Source organism: Plecotus auritus (genome assembly GCF_963455305.1).
Source record: "Plecotus auritus genome assembly, chromosome: X".
Classification (NCBI taxonomy): domain Eukaryota; kingdom Metazoa; phylum Chordata; class Mammalia; order Chiroptera; family Vespertilionidae; genus Plecotus; species Plecotus auritus.
This window is the reverse complement of record NC_137784.1, coordinates 87,059,771-87,067,430: the sequence shown is the minus strand read 5'-3', so window position 1 is coordinate 87,067,430 and position 7,660 is coordinate 87,059,771. Positions and strand designations below refer to the sequence as shown.

Here is a 7,660-nt window from a genome sequence, read left to right as displayed (position 1 = left end):
CGTCCTATACACCACAAAGGCTGCTGGTTCGATTCCTGGTCAGGGCACATACCTAGGTTTTGAGTTCGATTCTGGGTCAGGGTGTATATGGGATGTGGGTGATTGATGTTTCTCTCTCACATCAATTATTTTCTCTCTTTCTTTCTCTTTCTCTCTCTTTCATCCTTCTGCTCTCTCTAAAAGTTAATGAAAAACTATCCTTCGATGAGTATTAACAAACAAACAAACAAACAAACAAAAACCTACAAATTAATATATACGCTGGATATTTGATGATATTAAGTAATTTCTGCGTATATTTTTGGTGAGATGGTATACTAATGTGTTTTTTTTTTAATGAGACGGACAAGCTGCCTACTGCGCTAAGGGGGCAACTTCATGCTTTTTTTTAAAGAGCTCTTATCTTATACCAATACATAGTCAAATGATTACAGAAGAAATAATATCATGACCAGAATTTGCTTCAAAAAATATCGAGGGAGTGGAACTATAGGTAAAACAAGGTTAGCAATGAGTTGATAATGTTTTAACCTGGATGATGGGCAAATTATGGTTCATTTTACTATTTTTTCAATGTCTGTAAATGCTTGAAGTATTTTATTTAAAAAGTTACAAAACAGCATTATATTGCCTAGAAGTTCAGAATGTGAGCTCTGGAGTCACATGGCCTCACTTAATATTCTGTCTCTGCTTTTAACAACTTTGTACCTTTGGGCAAGTGAATAGTCAGGATACAAGGAACCTTAGCTGAAAGAGGCTTCACCATTTTGTGATGCCATCATATGAATATATGGCTTCTAAAGATGCTGCAAAAGGGGAAGAAAGACAAGAGTTATTCCTGAGATATTTTTTTCACTCTTACACCTTGGATTTTATTGCATAGTTACAGTAGTGTTCTTGCACTGGCTCACATGCATATGGCCAGCTGGGGCCTAGGTGGCTCTTTGCAAAGCTGCAGTGCAAGCTAAGGAAGCCAGGCAGGACAGGGTCCTTTTAGCCTTCTTAAGCCTCAGGCCAAGTTCTCATCAGTGCTAGTCTCTCTGGCATGATTAGGGACACTATCAGAGAAACATTACATGGGCACACATCTGGTCACCCACACTCTGCTTCAGATGCATCCAGCCCCCCCACCCCCAATTAAACTATTGACACATTATCAGAGACGTTTTTACTAGGATTTCTTCTTGGAAACATGGGGAGGTGGGAGGGAAGAATAGTAAGAGGGGCTCTGGCAAGCAGATCTGCTTGTCTGGGTGCCTACAGTAAAGAACCCTGAGGCAGGCAACTTGAGCCTAGAGGAAAGCGTGCACTGCAGATCCCCCTTCTCTAGGGACTAAAAGCAAGGAACAGAAGCAAACTGAAACCCCTGTCATCCTACCCATCTTCTGATAGTCTGTAGATAATGATCTAAGGAAATAAGCTTACATTTAAAATTAGAGGATAATTTGGAGCATATACACTATTTACAGGACACCCTAAAAGGAACAGGGGAGGTGAAACTGTTGGGTACAGAATGCAAACAGTTTTGGGAGTTCCTAATCTCTTTTCATCCTTGTTTCTGCTCTGGCCCACCCTTCAGCTCTTGCAGGGGGAGTGAGGAATCAGATTCTCTAAGGGAACATAGGGTGGCACAGTGTTCGGATACCAGGGCCTTGAGCCTTGTAGAAGGCCCAGTGGTGGCTGTGGTGTGGTGTCTGCCTTGGCATAACTAGGCAAGGTGGGACTAGAGGGGCAGACAGTCCCTGTTTGCTGTCCTTACTCAGGCCTTGGATGGCCCGGCCACAAGACTGCAAAGAGTGGACAGCTTGAGCAGCAATGGTAAGGTCAGGTCTCTACTACAGCTCAGGCATGAGCTGAACCCAGTTGTCAGGTCCCATCAGGTCCTCCTCCAGACCAGGGAAGCTGATGTCCAGCAGAATCTTGCTCAGGTTGTCATTCATTGTGTCCAGAACCAGGCCTTCTGTCAGGCAATGGTTGGTTGGAAGGATGGCAACCTGTGGCTCCACAACCATGGGGTAGCCTGGCTTGGGGACTTCCATTTCTGAGGGGAAACAGCTACTAAAGGCATCGGAGTTGAGGTCAAAAGGCTCAGAATTGAGGAGCTCTTGGGGTGAGTCAAAGAGGGGGATACTTTTCAATGGGGTGGTACTGAGATCTGTCAGCCCCAGGGAGTCAGGTAGGGGGCCAAAGTTACCCTCAGGGGTTTGTACTGGGTTGAAATCTAACCCCCCAACTTTGGCTGGGGGTGTAAGTCTCCAGGATTCAGGGCTCAAGGGGAGAACAGATTTGCTTGGGGTGGAGGAGATGGACAGTGTCTCCTTAATAGATATCTTAAAAGTTCCTCCCTCCTCCTGGGAGTAGCCAAGCTGGGAGGCAGGTACAGTGGGCATTGAGGGAGAGTGAGCTCTGTGGCTGGTCTTGAAGTCCCAGGGGCCTCTGAGAAGAGCAGCTCGGGCTCATCCATACAGGGAGGCAGTAGGTGCTGTTTCCTTGGAGACTGGCTCATCTCCCTCCTCTCACTTTGTTTAATCCCGAGCATTTCAGACACACACTGGGTTGGGGACCTGAGCCCACTGTAGAGCTTTTTGGACCTTGGAGTGGGAGAGTGAGGGGAGTCCTCCTCCCAGGACTGAGACAGCTCCTCTTTGACAGATGGGCACGGTGAGGGCCACTCTATCAGGGGCGGGCTCTCCACCTTGAGGGGCCTCCCTAAGTGTGGCATTTCCTCCCTGGGCTGTATTTCTTTCTCCTTGATGGACTGAACTGGAAGCGAAGGAGACAGCCCTTTTCTAAGCAGGAATTTCTCCTCTTTCACTGGCCCTGCAGTGGGCAGAGGGGCTACCCCCCCATCAGCTAGCAGCACCTTGGGGGCAATACGGACTTGCTTGCTGTGGCAGGCAAGCTCTGAGCTCATGAGTGAAGCTACCAGAGGCAATGGCACCTTTACTGAGGGCTGTAAAACCAGTGGCTGGTTCACTGGGAACTAACTAAATGGGTACCAGGTATGAGCTGACTCGGCGTAGCAATGGCTTCATCTTCAGCTGTGTGCCCAGTGGGAGTGCATTTTTAAAAAAATATATTTTATTGACTTTTTACAGAGAGGAAGGGAGAGGGATAGAGAGTTAGAAACATTGATGAGAGAGAAACATCGATCAGCTGCCTCCTGCACACCCCCTACTGGGGATGTGCCAGCAACCAAGGTACATGCCCTTGACCGGAATCAAACCCAGGACCCTTCACTCCGCAGGCTGACTATCCACTGAGCCAAACTGGTTAGAGTGGGAGTGCATTTTTGATGGTCACATTCCGGGGGAGCTCAGGATTGGGTCATTTCTGCTGCTTAGACACCTGGTCCAAGGTCAAGTAATGATTGGCACTGAGGTGAATGGTCCAGAAGGAGACCTTGCCATTGGCAGACGTCTCTTGAACAAACATGTCATGAAGAGAAAGGTTATGGTGAATGGAATTCTTCCAGCCTGGCTTTGCCATATGCTTAAAATAGGGGAAGTGGGCCTCAATCCACGTGTAGATGTCTTTCAAGGTCATGTGCTTCCTCTTGGTACTGTTGATGGCGAATTGTATCATGGCCATGTAAGAGTATGGCGGCCACTCAGACACAGAGTCCCACCGGGATATTGATCCTCCTGGGGCTCCTCAACCTTAACCTGGCTTGGCTCTAGGTCAGGGGTGGGCAAACTTTTTGACTCGAGGGCCACAATGGGTTCTTAAACTGGACCGGAGGGCCGCAACAAAAGCATGGATGGAGTGTTTGTGTGAACTAATATAAATTCAAAGTAAACATCATTACATAAAAGGGTACGGTCTTTTTTTTATTTCAATAGTTTTATTTATTTCAAACATTTTAACAAGAAGAATGTAAGCACTAATTATTATAATTTGAAACTTCAAAAAATGGAGGAATCATAGCACAATAACATACCTTATATTGAAGATGGCAAAGGCAAAATAAAATTGCCTAACAAAGGAAAGGTACAAAAGCCTTTCAAATTAAACTTAAATATAATAAAATAATTTAAAACTAAAACAAATAGAAAAGAACAAAATGTGTAAACAGTAAATTAAACATTTTCTTTAGTGCAACTTCCAAATTATGCCCGGGACGTAGATGTAGATGGCAATGTAGACTGGGTTGAAAGGTTTTTGGTCTTTAAAACATCAACTTCAGTGGGAACAGTGTTGTTGGTCTCCTTTTTAGCTAATGCTCTGATACTGTGCTCTCCAGGGGCGTGTCTCCCTACATCACCACAATAACGTGTCTATGCATTCCCAGGGTGATGTCGGGAGACGCGACCCCGGGCATTACAAGGAGCCTCTGGAAGATTGAGAGGTTGTTCCTTCTACTGAATGGGCGGATATAAATCCGCCCACTCAGAAGAAGGAGCTGCGGCTGTGTTTCCCGACGTTGCCATGTTAACACTGCTGCTGGTGAAGGAGCGGAGGGGAGAGCAAGAGAACCCTCGGCTCTTTCGGCTCTGCGGGCCGGATAGAACAGCCGAACAGGCCGAATCCGGCCCGCGGGCCGTAGTTTGCCCATGGCTGCTCTAGGAGGTGCTGGTTTTTCTTTCCTTGCATCTCTTGCTTGATGCTGCAGGAGCCCAGGCCATCAGAACTCATCTTTCCAAGCCACTGGATGTTGGTCTAGCTGGTGTTAAGAGTGAAGCCTGCTGCCTCACCACCAGCACAGTTCTTCCATCTCTGCCTGAGAAGGGCTCCAGGTAGTCTACTAGGAAGATTCACATCCATAGCTGCAGGTTTTGGTCCCAGGATCTTAGTGATCCCTTCTGTCTTCTTGAAATCATTGCTGGTTTGGGCTTGAGGTTGGGGTTCTAAAGGGTGAGTGGGGGCTCTCCCACTGCGAATGAGGATGAATTTGTTGGGCTCGTTGCTGCCACTCTCTTTTCCTTTGGCGGTCAATGCTATGATGATACTCTGGATATTGGCATTGTTGGGGATGGCCATAACTTGGGTGTTGGGCATAGTGGGGTGGTTAATAATCTTGATCCCTGCTGGAAACTTGCAAGAGATGGACTCTGCCACCTCATTGGAGGCCTGTGCTTGACCAGGCTTTTGTTGGGCAGGGAGCCTTTTAGGCTCCTCCTCTGATGTTTCACCTGGCGCATTTTGAACAGTTAGAGGCAGCCTCTGTCTTTTGAGAATCAGTGGCCGATGGGGCTGGTTTTCATTCTGAATCTGTGTTTTCACTCTCCATTGAGAATCACAAGCATGGACCATCCCGACTGCATTTGCCAGGGCCGCTGGGCAGCGGCTCCTAGGGCGGGCTCCAAGCACTTCCAATGGGGGAGGAGAACAAACCAGAGCGCTGGGCAGGGACTTGCGCCAGGCCTGCCAGATCCCCAGTGGTGCTGGAGGGGTGGGGAATCCTGGGGAATTCCGGGGAATCCTGGGAGGGAAGGGGGTCCGAGGCCGGGTCCAGGGACTGGGTGTGGGGTCGGGCCGATTACTGAAATATTTTTAAGGGCCAGGCCTAGAAGTACTTATTATTTCTTTCCATATTATATTGGTCAGAAGCCATTTACATGGTCTTAACCTAATTGCAAGGGAGGATAGGAAATGTGTGCACAGGAAGAGAAAAATGAAACAGATTTGATGAGCATATAGCATTTTATGCCACAGCAAGTTACTTAATTTCCTATGTTTTAGTCTGCTCCTATGTAGAATGGGTATGATAATAATAGCATAGGCTTATTGTAAGAATTAAATGAGTTAATATCTGTAAATCTCTCAGAATAAGGCCTAACCCATAGTAAATACTTAATGATTATGTATGCATTTATGTATGTATTTATCTAAAAATGGGCCTTGACACATGGGGAAGATTATTAACAGCCAAAGAAAGATGTCGGTGAGTAGACACCATGAGCAAAGGAGCAAAAGAGAAGTGTGGCCAAAACCGGTTTGGCTCAGTGGATAGAGCGTCGGCCTGCGGACTGAAGGGTCCCGGGTTCGATTCCGGTCAAGGGCATGTACCTTGGTTGCGGGCACATCTTCAGTGGGAGGTGTGCAGGAGGAAGCTGATCGATGTTTCTCTCTCATCGATGTTTCTAGCTCTCTATCCCTCTCCCTTCCTCTCTGTAAAAAATCAATAAAATATATTTTAAAAAAAGAGAAGTGTGGGGTGTGTTTAGGAAATAATGAGTGTATGGTGTGTAGAGGAGAATGGGGGACATATCTGGAATGATTGGGCCTTGATCATGGAGGGCCTCAAATACCTAAATACAGCAAGGAAAGGACTGCCATTGAAAAAATGGTGACAGTGGAATGACAAAAAAAAAAATCATAGAACATATAGAATTGTAATACTCTAAGAACTACTACATAACATATACTAGTCCAATCCCCTCATTTTACAGAGAACATAATTATAACAGGAAGAAAATTACAGGACTTGTCCAATGTGACACAATGTTGATGGCATAGATGAGATGAGTTCAGTTTTCTTAACTCTCCAGACTCTGGCTTTCAACCATACCTTGCTCTTAACAATTTTAAGAAACTAGTAAGATGACTTTGTCAGGTTCTAAGCTCATGTTTTTCACTAACTCACTATGGGCAAGTTACTATACTTTATCTTTGGATCACTTTCCTCTTCTATAAAATGCAGGTTGTACCACATGATTTCTAAGGTACCTCTTCTAGTTCTAAAATTAGAATTAAAATTGAGAAAGTTTAGAACCAGTTCATTTCAGAGTTTAAGACAGACTTATAGATGTCTCCCAGTATTAGTTCTCCTTCCTTAGTATAGAACTCACAATTTTTAGCTAGAATTATGGCTACCAAAATAAAATTTATATTCCCAGTCTTTATATTTCCAAGAAATTTCAAAATTTATTTTGAAGTTATGAGTGGCTGTAAGTTCTGGCTAATGGGCTATAAGCTATGTTTTGATGATAGATACAACTTCTAGGAAGTGTTCTTCAAAGGAGGATACTTCTGTGTTTCTTTGTTCCTCCTGGAAAGAATGCAAACATGATGGCTAGAACTGGAGGAACCATCTTGAATCAAGATGTGACACTGGCCCATTAACAGTCTTGTGAGAGACCCAGCTAAATTAGACCCACATTCCTAACTAGCATGAAAGCTGTGTGTTGAGAAGTGCAGAGCAACAGGGTAGAAGAACTCTGGATCCCAGTGATTGTGGAGTGAACATTAGGCCTGGACTCCCTACATTAACATTTGCAAAAAATAAACATCTACCTTGTTTAAGACATTGTCATTTTTGGTGTTCTGTGACTTGCAGGTAAACCTATATAATCCTATATAATAAAAACCTAATATGCTAAGTGCCTGGTTGACCAGTCAGCCGTTCAACCAATCAAAGCATAATATGCTAATGATATGCTAAGGGCGCTCAACCACTCACTATGATGTGCACTAACCACCAGGGGGAAGACAGTTGACCAGTCGACCAGTCACTATGAAGTGCACTGACCACCAGGGGGCAGCTTGCTGCTGGGGTCCAGCTGATTGGGACTGAGCAGGATGGGCTGGACACGCCCTGGGGCCCTCCCATAGTCCCTCCCTGGCTGGCCAACCTCCTGCATTTCTCCCTGGCCCCGATCGTGCAGTGGTGAGGTCCCTAGGCCTGGCCTGTGCCCTCTCACAATTCAGGACCCTTTGG

General features: G+C 45.7%; 1 pseudogene across 1 annotated transcript; it reads right to left on the bottom strand.

Annotated features, from left to right (window-relative positions):
- Nucleotides 1–1,835: 1,835 nt before the first annotated feature.
- Nucleotides 1,836–5,204, bottom strand: LOC308240196 (forkhead box protein M1-like; annotated as a pseudogene). The gene is made up of 3 exons: nucleotides 4,566–5,204; nucleotides 3,304–3,676; nucleotides 1,836–3,077 (listed from the first exon to the last, which is right to left on the bottom strand). The product of its transcript is annotated as a forkhead box protein M1-like (transcript).
- Nucleotides 5,205–7,660: the final 2,456 nt, after the last annotated feature.